Source organism: Rhinoderma darwinii, chromosome 1, assembly GCF_050947455.1.
Source record: "Rhinoderma darwinii isolate aRhiDar2 chromosome 1, aRhiDar2.hap1, whole genome shotgun sequence".
In the NCBI taxonomy this organism is placed as follows: Eukaryota; Metazoa; Chordata; class Amphibia; order Anura; family Rhinodermatidae; genus Rhinoderma; species Rhinoderma darwinii.
Window position 1 is genome coordinate 440778989 of NC_134687.1, and position 15974 is coordinate 440794962.

The following is a 15974-nucleotide window of genomic DNA, read 5'->3' on the forward strand; positions in this document are numbered from 1 at the left end:
GAACTTATTAAAAAATTTTAATAAATGAAAAAACATTGAAATGTTATCGGATATTGATACAAAATAATATAAAAAACATAGAATATTACAAGTTCTAGATTCTGGAGATGGGACGTTGATCCAGGGATTTATTCTGGTTGCCATGTTTGGAGCCGGGGAGGAATTTCCCCCATATGAGGAAATTGGCATCAACCTCATGGGGGTTTTTGCCTTCCTCTAAACCAACACTAAAATTATAGGTTGGACTTGATGGACCTGTGTCTTTTAAAAAAAAAAAAAAAAAAAAATCTTATCAACTATGTCCACTCTTACATTTTTATTTTTATTTTTTAAATCTGGATTACGGAATTATTGTCCATCAATTTTAAATTTCGATTAAAAATGTCACTACGTCTGCTTGGAAACCAGTCCTGTGATGTATCTCTAGATTTGCTTTGTTTTAATTGTGGAGATGGGTAACCGAACAAATTTAGCACCTGCAGGAATTTATTATGTGTCAATGTTTGTCCTACATTAAGGGTGTGTTCGCATCAGCCTTCCCGTTTCCGTTGAGTTCCATCAGACCTTTCCGTCGGAGGAACCCATCAACGGAAAGGCAAACGGAAATGGTAACGCTTTCCGTTGCTAATGGTCTCCGTTTGTCTGTAAGGTTTCACTGGCCTCAGCGGTCATGTGCCGTACATGCAAGCATCACAGCTGAGGCCAGTGATTGGCTGCAGTGGTAACATGGATGAATGGCACGTCATCCCTACAGAAAAAAAAAGGCAGGCTGAGACCACCGGAGCATCCGTGCTGGAGCGTCAGGGAATTTAGAAGGTATTTAATGTTTGTTTTTCTATTTTATAACATTTCCCGCAGCTGCTTTAATTTTTTCAACTCTTGGACAACCCCTTTAATCCTGCGATCGATATTCCCCATATTCCCTAATATTGTTTATACTGCATGAGAAATAGTACAAAAGACTTTATAGTTTAACCCGTTAGTGACCGGCCCATCGTGTTTCTACGTCGGTCACTAACGGGCCTTATTCCGATGCCATAGACTTTTTACGTCGCGGCATCGGAATAAGTGTCAAATCTCCCTGCTCTCAGCTGCTAGAGGCAGCTGAGGGCTGGGAGCATCCCTGCTCTGCCGGGTGAGATCGATATAAGTATCGATCTCACCTGTTTAACCCTTCAGATGCGGTGCGCAATAGCGAGCACCGCATCTGAGTGGTTTTGGAGAGAGGGAGGGAGCTCCCTCTCTCCCCCACCGACACCCGGCGATACGATCGCCGAGTGTCTGTGTCTCCAATGGCAGCCGGGGGTCTAATAAAGGCCCCCAGGTCTGCCTGGAGTGAATGCCTGCTAGATCATGCCGGAGGCATGACCTAGCAGATGCCTGTCTGTTTTAAACGGACAGGCAGTAATACACTGCAATACAAAAATATTGCAGTGTATTATAATAGCGATCGCAGAATCGCATATTCTAGTCCCCTAATGGGACTAGTAAAAAAGTTCAAAAAAAGTTTAATAAAGTTAATTTAAAAAAAATGTGAAAAAAATGAAAAACCCAGCTTTTCCCCTCACAAAATGCTTTACTATTAAAAAAAACAAAATAAAGTTAAAAAGTTACACATATTTGGTATCGCCGCGTCCGTAACGACCCCGACTATAAATCTATTACATTATTTAACCCGCACGGTGAACGCCGTAAAAAATGTAATAAAAAACTATGGAAAAATTGCTGTTTTCTGTGAATACTGACTTTAAAAAAATGTGATAAAAAGTGATCAAAAAGTCGTATCTACTCCAAAATGGTACCAATAAAAACTACAAGTCTTCCCGCAAAAAAAAAGCCCTCATACAACCGCATCGGCGAAAAAATAAAAACGTTACGGCTCTTCAAATATGGAGACACAAAACCAAATAATTTAGAAAAAAAAGCATTTTTACTGTGTAAAAGTAGTAAAACATACAAAAACTATACAAATTTGGTATCGTTGCAATCGTAACAACCCGCTGAATAAAGTTATTGTGTTATTTATACCACACGGTAAACGGCGTAGATTTAAGACACGAAAAAGTGTGGCGAAATTTCAGGTTTTTTTCTATTTCCCCCCAAATAAAAGTTAATAAATGTTAATCAATAAATAATATGTCCCCCAAAATGGTGCTATTGAAAAATACAACTTGTCCCGCAAAAAACAAGACCTTATACAGCTATGTTGACGCAAAAATAAAAACGTTATAGCTCTTGGAATGCGACGATGGAAAAACTTAAAAAATGGCTTGGTCATTAAGGTCCAAAATAGGCTGGTCATTAAGGGGTTAAATAAGGTTAAAAATGTTTAATGATAAAGTCCCCTAATGTAAAATCGAGGGTCAATTGTTGTATACAGAGGTATAACCAGTACAGAATATCTGTATTATTATCTGATGATATGCAGTTAGGTCCAGAATTATTTGGGCAGTGACACAATCTCCATGATTTGGGCTCTGCATGCCACCACATTGGATTTGAAATGAAACAACAGAGATGCAATTCTTTCAGGTTTAATTCAAGGGGGTTGAACAAAAATATCCTGTGAAACGTTTAGGAATTGCAACCATTTTTCTACACAGCCTCCCCATTTCAGGGGCTCAAAAGTTATTGGACAAATTAACATTACCATAAATAAAATGTGTTTTTTTTCATACTTTATAGAGAATCCTTTGCAGGCAATGACTGCCTGAAGTCTGAAACCCAAGGACATCACCAAACGCTGGGTTTCCTCCTTTGTGATGCTTTGCCAGGCCTTTACTGCAGCTGTCTTCAGTTGTTGCTTGTGGGTCTTTCTGCCTTAAGTTTTGTCTTAAGCAAGTGAAATGCATGCTGGATCGGGTTGAGATCTGGCGATTGACTTGGCCATTGCAGAATATTCCACTTCTTTGCCTTAACCCCTACCCGCATGAGTCAGTAACTATACGTCGTGGCAGGAGGTTACTCTCCGCACGAGGACGTATAGTTACATAGTCGTTCCCGTTGCACACTGTCGGCAACAGTGTGTACCAGGAACCAGGAGGTCAGAGGTCTCCGACAGCTGACACTCCACTCTTGGCGGTCAGCGGTCCTTTGCCGCTGATTTCAGCAACTAATCCCTTAAATGTGGTGATCGGTTGCAATCGCCGCATTTTAGGGGTTTCTAGCACATCGGCAGACCCCGCTCTGAAATTGCAGGGCTTGCCGATGGTTATCATGGCAAACGAAGGCAAACAATGGCCTCCATGTCTGCCATGGACGGAAGCCTATCAGGACCAGCCTCCGTCTGATCCTGATAGGCTTCCTGTCAGAGTGGCAGGAAGTCACTGTGTCGTTCCCGATGAACACTGTCGGTGACAGTGTGCATCGAGAACCGGGAGGTTAGCAGTCCCCGACAGCTGACACTCCAGTGTTGCCAATCAGCAGCTCATCGCCACCGATTTCGGCAATTAACCCCTTAAATGCGGCGATCGATTGTGATCGCCGCATTTAGGGGGTTTGTAGCACACGGGCAGCCCCCATGCAATCGTGGGGGTTGAAATGGCAACCGGAGGTCAGACAACTGCCTCCGGGTATGCCATGTATGGAAGCCTATGAGGACCAGCCTCTTAGCTGGTCCTCATAGGCTTGCTGTCAGAGTGACTGTGATGTCACACTGACAGTTGGAATACAATATATTCTGGCAGCGCTCAGAGCTGCAGGTCAAAAAAGAAAGTGTAAAAAGTAAAAAAAAAAAAGTTAATAAAAATGTTTTAGAAAAGTGTAAATATATATATATTTTTCCCTATAATAAGTCTTTTATTATAGGAAAAAAATGAAAACGTTAAAAAACAGTACACATATATAAAACTATGTTATTTTTCCCGCATGGTAAACACCGCCCAAAAAAAGAAATGTAAAACTATGCCAGCGTCGCTATTTTTTGGTCACCACCTCTCCCAAGATATAGAATAAAAAGTGATTAGAATGGTCGCATGTACCCCAGAATAGTACCAATAAAAACTACAACCCGTCCTGCAAAAAACAAGACCTCCCACCGCTTTTTTGACTGAAAAATAAAAAAGTTATGGCTCTCAGAATATGGTGACACAAAAAATAAATAATTTTATAAAAAGGTGATTTTATTGTGCAAACGCTGCAAAACATAGCTACATAGTTACATAGTTTGTACGGTTGAAAAAAGACACATGTCCATCAAGTTCAACCAAGGGATGGGAAAGGGGGAAGTAAAACATTTCTACACATAGGAGCTAATATTTTTTTAAAAAAAACTATATACATATGGTATCGCCGTAATCATACCGACTTGCAGAATAAAGTAAAATGTAATTTTTCGCCGTAAGAAATTTCGAATTTAAACCGCCAAAATTGCTGTTTTTTGGTCACCTTAGCTCTAAAAAAAAATGCAAGAAAAAGTGATGAAGAAGTTGTATGTAACATGAAATGGTACCAATAAACGCTACAGCTCGTCCTGCCAAAAATGAGCTCTCACACCGCTCAATCGACCAAAAAATAAAAACGTTATGGATGTCAGAATGTGATGATACAAAACTATTTTTTTTTTTAACAAATAGTCTTTTCTTTATAAAAGTAGTAAAGTATAAAAAAAAAAAAACTATACAAATTTGGTATCACTGTAATCGTATTGAGACGCAGAATAAAACTAAGTTGTCGTTTTTACTGCACGGTGAAAAAAACAAAACCCCAAAAACGAATGGAGGAATACATTTTTTCAGTTTCCGAGTACATTATATGGTACTTTAAATGGTGTCAAAAGAAAGTACAACTCCTCCCGCAAAAACCTCACACCACTCTATTGACGGAAAAATTAAAACGTTATGGCTCTTGGAAGGCAGGGAGTAAAAAACGAAAATGAAATAGCAAAAAAGGATCAGTCCTGAAAGGGTTAATTCATTTCTAATTAAAAACCATTTATGACCACATATGGGGTATTGCTGCAGTTGGGAAGAAATTTTTTCAAAGGTTGGTGTGGTTTTTCTCTTTTATCCTTTGTGAAAATTAAAAAATTTTACATTTATTGGACAAAAATGTTGCTATTAATTTTCACGGTCTAATTCCACTAAATTCTACAAAAAACCTGCGGGGTCAAAATGCTAACTATAACCCTAGAAAAATTCCTTGAGGGGTGTAGTTTCCAAAAAGGGGTCACTTTTGGGGGGTTTCCACTGTTTTGGTCCCTCCAGTGCATTGCAAACGTGACATGACACCGAAAACCATTCCAGCAAAATCTGCTCTCCAAAATCCAAAAGGCGCTCCTTCCCTTCTGAGCACTGTTGTGAGTCAAAAAAAAATCCGTGGTCATGAGGGGTGCAGTTTCCAAAGTGGGGTCACTTTTGGGGGGTTTCGACTGTTTTGGCACCACAAGACATGGTGCCTAAGATATATTCCTAAGAAAAGGAGGCCCCAAAATCCACTAGGTGCACCTTTGCTTCTGAGGCCGGTGCTTCAGTCCATTAGGACACTAGTGCCACATGTGGGATATTTCTAAAAACTGCAGAATCTGGGCAATAACTATTGAGTTGCGTTTCTCGGTTTAAACCTTCTGTGGTACAGAAAAAAAATGTATTACAAATGAATTTCAGCAAAAAAAATTTATTTGTAAATTTCAGCTCTACTTTGCTTTAATTCCTGTAAAACGCCTAAAGGGTTAAAATACTTTCTGAATGCGGTTTTAAATGCTTTGAGGGGTGCAGTTTTCAAAATGGGGTGATTTATGGGGACTTTATAATATATAAGGCCCTCAAAGCCACTTTAGAACTGAACTTGTCCCTGAAAAAATAGCCTTTTGAAATTTTCTTGAAAATATGAGAAATTGTTGCTAAAGTTCTGAGCCTTGTAACGTCCTAGAAAAATAAAAGGATGTGAAAAAAACGATGCAAATATAAAGTAGACATATGGGAAATGTTAATTAGTAACTATTTTGCGTGGTATTACTATCTGTTTTACAAGCAGATACATTTCAATTTCGAAAAATGCAAATTTTCACAAAAATTTGACGTTTTTCAGAATAAATATTGAATTTATCAACCAAATTTTTTCAGTAACATAAAGTACAATCTGTCACGGGAAAACAATCTCAGAATCGCTAGGATAGGTTAAAGCGTTCCGAAGTTATTACCACATAAAGTGACATGTCAGATTTGAAAAAAATCATCTGTCCACAAGGCCAAAACAGGCTGCGTCCTGAAGCAGTATGTTTTGGGTCATTGTCCATCTGTACTGTGAGGGTATGTTCACACGCTGAGCCAAAAACGTCTGAAAATACGGAGCTGTTTTCAAGGGAAAACAGCACCTGATTTTCAGACGTTTTTTGAGCATCTCACGTTTTTCGCTGCGTTTTTCGCTGCGTTTTCGTGCCGTTTTTTCGGCCGTTTTTGGAGCTGTTTTCAATAGAGTCTATGAGAAAACGGCTCCAAAAACGTCCCAAGAAGTGTCCTGCACTTCTTTTGACGAGGCTGTAATTTTACGCGTCGTCTTTTGACAGCTGTCAAACGACGACACGTAAATGACAGGTCGTCTGCACAGTACGTCGGCAAACCCATTCAAATGAATGGGCAGATGTTTGCCGACGTATTGGAGCCGTATTTTCAGACGTAAAACGAGGCATAATACGCCTCGTTTACGTCTGAAAATAGGTAGTGTGAACCCAGCCTGAAGCGATGTCCAATCAGCCTTGCTGCATTTGGTTGAATCTGAGCAGAAAGTATATCCCTGAACACTTCAGAATTCATCCGGCTGCTTCTGTCTTCATAAACACTAGTGACCCAGTGCCTTTGGCAGCCATGCATGCCCATGCCATCACACTGCCTTCACCATGTTTTACAGAGGATGTGGTGTGCTTTGGACCATGAGGCTTTCTGAGCCTTCTCCATACTTTCTTCCTCAAATCATTCTGGTACAGGGTGATCTTAGTTTCATCTGTCCAAAGAATGCTGTTCCAGAACTGGGCTGGCTTCTTTACATGTTGTTTGGCAAAGTCTAATCTGGCCTTTCTATTTTTGAGGCTGATTAATGGTTTGCACCTTGTGGTGAACACTCTGTATTTGCTCTCATTAAGTCTTCTCTTTATGGTAGACATAGATACTGATACACCTACTTTCAGTAGAAGGTTCTTCACTTTGGTAGATGTTGTGATGGGGCTTTTCTTCAATCATCCACCATCGTTGTCTACCGTGGACATCCAGGCCTTTTGGAGTTCACGAGATCACCAGTGCGCTCTTTTTTCAAGAATGTACCAAACTGTTGATTTGGTCACTCCTAACATTTGTGCTATCTCTCTGATGGATTTCTTCATTGTTTTCAGCCTAACGATGGTCTGCTTCACTTGCATTGAGAGCTCCTTTGACCTCATGTTGTGGGTTCACAGCAACAGCTTCCAAATGCAAATGCCACACCTGGAATCAACTCCAGACCTTTTACCTGCTTAATTGATGATGGATTAATGAGGGAATAGCCCATTAAATAGCTTTTGAGATAGTTGTCCAATTACCTTTGGTCCCTTGAAAAAGAGGCACCTGCATATTAAAGAGCTGTAATTCCTAAAGCCTTCCTCAAATTAGGATGTGAATACCCTCAAATTAAAGCTGAGAGTCTGCACTTTAAGCCCATATTGGTTATATAACTGTATATTCAATATGTTTTGGTAAACAGCTAAAAATGCCAAAACTTGTGTCCCTGTCCAAATAATTCTGGACCTAACTGTAGTTCCTACTGTGTATGCTGAATTTTGCGACCTGAAAGGGGAGAGGGCCAGACGGTTAATCTTTGGAGACCCAATACGGTTGCTTTCCAGTCAGACTCACCAATAGGCCACTTTCACACGTGAGTATTTTGGTCATTATTTTGCATCAGTATGTCCACACGTAGCGTAAACACTGCGTATTTTCCGCAAAGGATTTAATTGCGGAAAATCTGCAGCATAGCACAGTAGCAGGAGAGTGGATGAGATTTGAACAAATCTCACCCACATGCTGCATAAAAAAGTTCATAAATTGAATCCGCAGCATGTCAGTTTATACTTCGGAATCGCTGCTTTTCTATTGCGGTTTTTCTCCATTGAATTCAATGGGAGGTAAAACCTGCAACAAATAGAAGATGTTACGATTTTTGTGGTGGAAAAGCTGCGATTCCGTCAAAATAACAACTCCGAAAAAAAAAAAAAGCTTATACTTACCCAGATCTCTATGCTATTCAGGCCGGCCTCCTGGGATGACGTTTCATCCCATGTGACTGGCTGCAGCGGTCACATAAGGTGAAATGTCATCCCAGGAGGCTGGACTTCTCGGACAAAGGAGGGAAGTGTTGCCATGACGACAGCCTGGACTAAGTATGAATATATTTTTTTTTCTAGCACTGCTCTCCGCAGCGCAAATTCCACCCAAGGAACTGCATTCAAATTTGGTGTGGTTTTTTGGTCGGAATTCGCTGTGGGGTCCAGGGCGGATACGCGGTGTGCTTTTACGCAGCGTATCCGCTATGTGTGAACATAGCCTATTTGTAAGCAAAAGGAGTGGAAAATAAACAGAGAAAAAGTACAGTAGAAAGATTTGCACCTCTTTCGTGTTTTGGCTTACAAATACTGATGCAAAATAGTGACCAAAACATCGCTGCGTGCAGGTGGCCTTACAAGCAGTATTGATGTGCTTACCTAAACACTGTTTATATCAAAGAAATTGTGATGTATTGATTTGAGGGCATTCAATCAGCAGCCCCCCTAGTATCTGCGTATCCTGCTCACAGTCATTTCAATGAGGCTGTTTATTTAAAATGTTCAGAAGATCAATAATATGCAAATCATTTGACATAATCTCACCATGTTGTCCATACTTGACCTTCTCTGAATTATGGGTATATTAAAGCTCCTCACCTCAAAGGGCACACAGTATCACATCCTCTACAATAGTAGGCTAGCCTTAGGACTCTCAGGGGAATAGAGATTTCTGCTCACTTTTTTTTATAGCAATCCTGTTAAAAGTTCATTGCAAACATAGATTGACGTTCTTTTCTGTATTTATTCATGTCTTCGTCATAGGCATTTTGACTACAGATCAGGATCTGTGCTGACATGTACGTGCTACACAGAAACAGCACACAATATATATTATATAGTAAACCACATTAACATCATATACTAGGCTATGTACACCTTTGAAATCATTTTATGTGTGTATATATATATATATATATATATATATATATATCAGTGCGATTGGTGCAACTTTCCAAATACGTTTTATTAAAAATTATTTTTACTTTTTGAGATACAGCTGCTTTGTGTTCTGTATACAGAGCGGCTGTATCATGCGCTAAGACCTGAATCTGTCAGACCCGCGGGACTGACGGGTTCAGTGTCTGACACGCAGGATCCATCTGTAATCGATCACATCTAAGTTATGAACTTAGATGAGATTGATAGCAGCTCGATCCTGCGTGCCAGAGCCATCAGTCCCGTGGATCTGACGGATTCAGGTCTTAGCACACGATACAGCTGTTCTGTATACAGGATACAAAGCTGCTGTATCCTAAAAAGTAAAAATAATTTTTAATAAAAAGCATTTTGAAAGTTTCACCAATCACAGACAAAAAAAACACCAATTTCTAAGGTGTACATTGCCATCATTCTTTTTCTATTATTATTTCATGATTTTGGGATTGTATTATTATGGTTATTATTATCATTATTTATCATTTAAACAACAATCATAATAAATTATATATATATAATATTTTGGTATGTTTAACAATATTATTATTTAAGAAGTGGATGGACAAAAAGTAGTACTTTGATGTAGAAATCATCCAAACACAAAAAAAGGCAATGATGAATGCAAAGAACACTTGCAATCTTCTTCCAAAATTCATTGTTTGCATAAAAGTGAAACTTTTTACTCCCCACTATTTAATACTAAAAACAAAATAAAAAAGGTATGAGTTTACAAGCTTTAGAATTACTTTCACTTTTAAAACAGAAGAATGATTTCCTTCTGAGTAGTTGGAATTATTTAAAGAATATTTCACTGCCATCTTCTGGTCAGAAGAGGAAAAACAGTTGTGTCCTGAGTCACTTTTATGTTCACACCACGTTTGTGCCCTTTAGAAAAAAAATAAAAGTACACTGCAAAAAAAATAAATGGAACTATATGACAACTATAAACTTTCTTTGACAGATCCGAAAGAAAAGGTATGCAGTCTGCACACAGTTGGCAACCTTTTATTATTTAAAGGTGAAGTGATTTCCCCCCCCCCCCTTTTTGTTTTAAATGTATGCTGTGTAAAAGTATGTCTATATAGCTGGATTCATCTGTGGTTGATTTAAATGATAAAAATCTAAACGTTAAACCTGCCAGACGAACAGTATGTCCGTTTTATATTCAGATTTAGGGCATGTTCACACGTGGCAGATTTGTTGAAGAAATTTCTGTGAATGAAAATTATTCAGATGAAAGGGACAGTTGCAGAAATTTCTGCAACAAATCTGCCATATGTGAACTTAACCTTATACTGCTACCTGCATGGTCAAGGTCTACAAAGTTCAGCTGATTAGTCCTTATGCTAGCCAATAGACATAAGATGAAAAGTTATACCTCGCTAGGGGGACCATTTTTTATTTTATTTTGGACCTTATGTCCTTAACGCCTTCCCTTTGTTATTTTTCTGTCAATAAAGTTTTTTTTTTGCAGGTCAAGTTGTAGTTTTTCATGACATAATTTGTTGTACCATATAATGTACTAAACTGGAAAAATTCTTTGTGGGGTGGAATGGGAAAAAAACAGCGATTCCTCCATTTTTTGGGGTTTTTGTATTTACGACCTTCACTGTGCGGCAACTTTATTCTGCGTGTCAATACGATAACGGTGATACCAAATGTATGTCGTTTTTTTATGTTTTACTACTTTTACAAGGAAAAACCAATTGTTAAAAATAAATGTTTTTGCCGCCTTATTCCGAGAGCCGTAACTTTTTTATTTTTCTGTCGATTGAGCAGTATGAGGGCTTATTTTTGTGCTGCAAGCTGTAGTTTCTATTGGTACAATTTCCGGGTACATGAAGCTTTTTGATTCCAGTCTTTTGGGACCAAAAAAACAGCGGTTTTGGGATTTTAATTTTTTTATGGCTTTAGACGTGCGGGTTAAATAAAAGTTATATTATGATAGTTCGGACTTTTACAGACGCGGCAATACCAGATATGTTAAAAAAAAAAAATTTGTATTGCTTTTGGGGGAAATGGGGAAAAATTTTTTTTTTTGTAACTTTTAATATTTAATAATATATATATATAATGAGAAGAAACTTTATTTAACTGTATTTAAAGGGGTTCTCCAACTAATAGGTCATCAGTATACTACCGGTGTAGTAGATGCAGTCGGAAGCAGATGGATTCGACCACTGCATAGTGGCTGTTCTGCAGAACTGCAGCTCTGCTCCTATTCAAGTGAATAGGAGCGGAGCTGCAGTTCTGCAGAACAGCCGCTATGCTGTTCTTGGAAAAATGGCTGAAAATAGGCCGTGTGAACATACCCTAAGGGTATGTTCACACAGCCTTTTACAGACGTTTTTGCGGGCCGTAAATGCCCCGAAAAATGGCTGCCCATTGATTTCAATGGGAAAAACGGTGTTCCATTTCCACGGGGTGTTTTTTTTTAAAAACGACCATGTAAAAAAAACACCTCGTAAAAAGAAGTGCATGTCACTTCTTGAGCCATTTTTGGAACCGTTTTTCATTGACAATAGAAAAACAGCTCCAAAAACTGGCATACAAGGCGCCGCAAAAAACGCAAGTTGCTTAAAAAACAGCTGAAAATAAGGAGCCTGTTTTCCCTTGAAATAGTGACAGAGACATGTCAGAAGTTTGGATTGGTGGGGGTCCGAGCATGAAACCCCCACCAATCGCTAGAACTAAGCAGCTGAAGTGCTCGTGTGAGCGCTCAGCCGCTTCGTATCTGTTCGGCTTCTTCCAGAAAGCCGATGTATCGGAGTATGGGCTCATAGACTTTCTGTTGAGTCCGTACACTAATACATTTATTTCTGGAAAAAGCCGAACAGACACGAAGTGGCTGAGCGCTCACACGAGGGGTTCAGCTGCTTCGTTCTAGCGATTGGTGGGGATCTCAGTGCTCGGACCCCCACCAATCCAAACTTCTGACATGTCACTATGACATGTCAAAAGTTTGTCAAACATTTAGCTACACTTTAAGCGTGTGAACATAGCCTAAGAGTCCATACAGACATGTGGTGTAGCAGATGCTTTGGCACAGATGATTCGTGGCGTGGCAGATGATGCTTGGCGTGACAGATGACACTGGACGTGGCAGATAACACTGGACGTGGCAGACGAAACTGGACATAGAAGATGACTCAACATGACTCCAACACTAGATCTCAGCTCAAGGAACAAACACAGTTAAGGATAAGGGAAGCAGGATACGGGAACACTGGGATTAGGAATACAACTAAGGGACCATTTGCTATACAAACATGCGCAGACAACGATAACGCTCAAGCAAGGAGCGGAAGGGCAGAGCCCTTTTTATAGTCTAGGGTGATCTCAGGATTAGTTCGGGTACTTTTTACATGTGTGCACGCTGGCCCTTTAAGGCCGGGAATGTGCGCGCACTCTAGAGGACACTGCAGAACAGTACGGCTACGTGTGTTGGTGTCTCCGGGAAGGGAGACACTGGCAGGGAGTCAGATAGCTCCAGTCGCGGCCCAGGGAGGAGAGAGAAGTTTGTGGTCCGCGGCCGTTAAAGTTGGAAGCATACAATTGTCCAAAATATTATTGTATGCTGTAGCATTGACATTACTCTTCACTGGAAATAAGGGTTCTAGCCAAAGCCCTGAAAAACTGACCTAGGCCATTATCCCTTCTCCACCAAATTTTACATTAATCACTATGCATTTCTGTAGGTAGCGTTCTCCTGGCATTCACCAAACCCAGACTCGTCCATCAGACTGCCAGATAGTGGAGGTGACTCATCACTCCACAGAACACGTTTCCAGTTCTCCAGAATCCAGTGGTGGCGTGCTTTACACCACTCTATATGATGCTTGGCATTGTGTATGGTGATCTTAGTCATATGTGTAGCAGCTCGGTCATGGAAAACCATTTCATGAAGCTCCCGAGGGACAGTTCTTGTGTTGAAGTCTCTTCCAGCACCAGTTTAGAACTCTGTATTGAGGGTTGCAACAAAGGATAGGCGATTTTTATGTACTACACACCTCATCATGGCTGAGCTGTATTTACTCCTGAACGCTTTCCGATTTAGCAGTACAACAAAGAGGACTCTTGCGATGGTAACGTAAAGGTGACAAGCTCTTTTAGGTGCCTTTTTAAAGATGTTCTTTTGAACACTACTGTATATATAAAAAACAGCAGTGAGTTTAAAAAAAGCAAATAAAGCGCAAAATCATTATAATCACTTTTATTGGCCTAAATGCAAATGCACTGGAAATTCTAAACATTCAATTCCAAATCAAAACCATAACATTTATCCAGTTTGTATTAATCCTTTACAGAAAGTAAAGAAAAAGGAATATTTAGGCTGTTTAAAAAACAGCAGTGCCATCATTTGTTTTTAAAAACTCAAATGTAATGTATAAACGGTTTTTGTTTTTTTTTCAGATTTCACTTCACTGAAATAATATTTAGTGGCATAACCATGGTCTCTGAGAACTGCTTGACATCTGTGTTGCATGGAGTCGACCAACTTCTGCCACTTCTGAACAGGTATTCCAGTCCAGGAAGATTGGACGACATTCCACAGTTCTTCTAAATTTTTGGATTTTGCCTCATAAACTGCATTTTTTATGTCACCCCACAAGTTCTCTATGTGATTGAGGTCAGGGAATTGGGCTGGCCACTCCATTACTTCAGTCTGGTTTCTCTTTAAACAAGATGTTGTTCGCTTACTGGTGTATTTCGGGTCATTGTCGTGTTGAAAACACCCATTTCGAGGCCATTTCTTCTTCAGCATAGGTCAACATGATCTCAAGTATTTTGATATATTCAAACTGATCCATGATCCCTTGTATGTGATAAATAGGCCCAACACCGTGGTATGAGAAACATCCCCATATTATGATTTTTGCAGCACCATGCTTTACGGTCTTCACAGTGTATTGTAACTTGAATTCACTGCTCAGAGGTCGTCTGACATACGGTCTTCGGCCACTAGACCCAAAAAGAACAATTGTGTTTTCATCTGTCCACAAAATGTTGCGCCATTACTCTTTGGGCCAGTCAATGTGTTCCTTGGCAAGTTTGAACCTATTCAGGACATGTCTATTTTCAACAACAGGACATCGCAGGGAGTTCTTGCTGGTAACTTGGCTTCACTTAACGGTCTTCTGATTGTAGCAGTACTCACTGTTAACTTCACATCTTCTTTGATCTTTCTGGAGGTGATCATTGGCTGAGCCTTTGCCATTTTTGTTATTCTTCGATCCATTTGAACAGTAGTTTCCCAGCTTTCTTCCGCATCTTTGGGGTTTTGGTTGCCACTTCCAGGCATTTGAGATCATTTTTGCTGAGCAGCCTATAATTTGCTGCACCTCTCTATGTTTTTCCCTCTCCAATTAACTTTTTAATGAAAGTCCGTTTTTCATCTGAACAATGTCTGGAACGACCCATTTTCCTCAGTATTTCAGAAGGAAATGCACTATAACCAACATGGGCAACATTTACCACCCTCCTACCTTAAATAACGGCCAAAATTGACAGCAGTTATTCCACAGAATGAAGGACTTCACCAATTTAACCCCTCAGTGTATGTGTCCACGCAAACTCAAAAACGTCTGAAAATACGGAGCGGTTTTCGAGGCAAAACAGCTCCTGATTTTCAGGCGTTTTTGAAGCTGAAAATGAATTTGGAGCGGTTTTTTGAGGCGTTTTCCATAGTGTTCAATGGAAAATTAGCTCGAAAAAACGCCTCAAGAAGTGACATGCTACTTTTTTACGCTCCGTTTTTTAAAACAGCGGCGTAAAACGATGCTCTGTATGAACTAAATGCTGTTTTTCCCATTGATTTCAATGGGCAGATGTTTGTAGGCGTTCAGCTTCCGTCTTTTGAGGCATAAACGCCACGAAATACGCCTGAAAACACTGCGTGTGAACATACCCTCACAGCTATTATTTTGAACAAGCCCCTTTCAATTACTCAGAATGAGCGGGTTTTTTTTTCTACTACTCTACCACACGTACAAGTAAATTATCTGCCAAGTAGAAATATCACTTCTACCAAAAACATTTATCAGCTTAATGACGTTGGACTGTTGTTATTTTTTAACACAAATATATATATATATATATATAGGGATTTAAGAAAGCATGTTCCCCTACAATCAAGATAGATTAGATAATAGCACCCTCTAGTGGACTCAGCAAGTTACTGCACTAATCCTGCTGAAATGTAAGGTCACTTTTAAGATCTAACCTTTCCATTTAGGTCTCTGCATTACTTGTCTTATGCTAATGTATTTACAAACTTATTCAGCTTTTTTATGTAGAATAATTTGATATGTAAACGTATACTATAGGTGGGCATAAACAAGAGATATAAGCAGATCCAGACAATTTTGGTTGGACCTGCTGCCAATCTCATATCGATGGTGGGTATAGACATTAGATATCCTCCCCACAGTTGGCTAAATCTGCCAACATATATCCAACATCTATAGCAGGGCTTCTCAATCTTTCTATTTGGGACCTCACAAGCCAGATCATGGTGATTCTTGGGCCTAACGATTGGTCATAATCCTGGCCAAGATTAAAAAAAAATAAAAATGACCTGTGCAAGGTTAAGGGGACATGACATCAAATCGATATCCACCGTGATGAGAGGCTGCCGCAGTCACGTGACCTGACATTATGGACAAGTCACTACTTTCTTCTAACCCCTTAATATGGGGGTATTTTAGGACTTACTGACCAGACACAAAGTTTTCTTGTTTTTTGATAA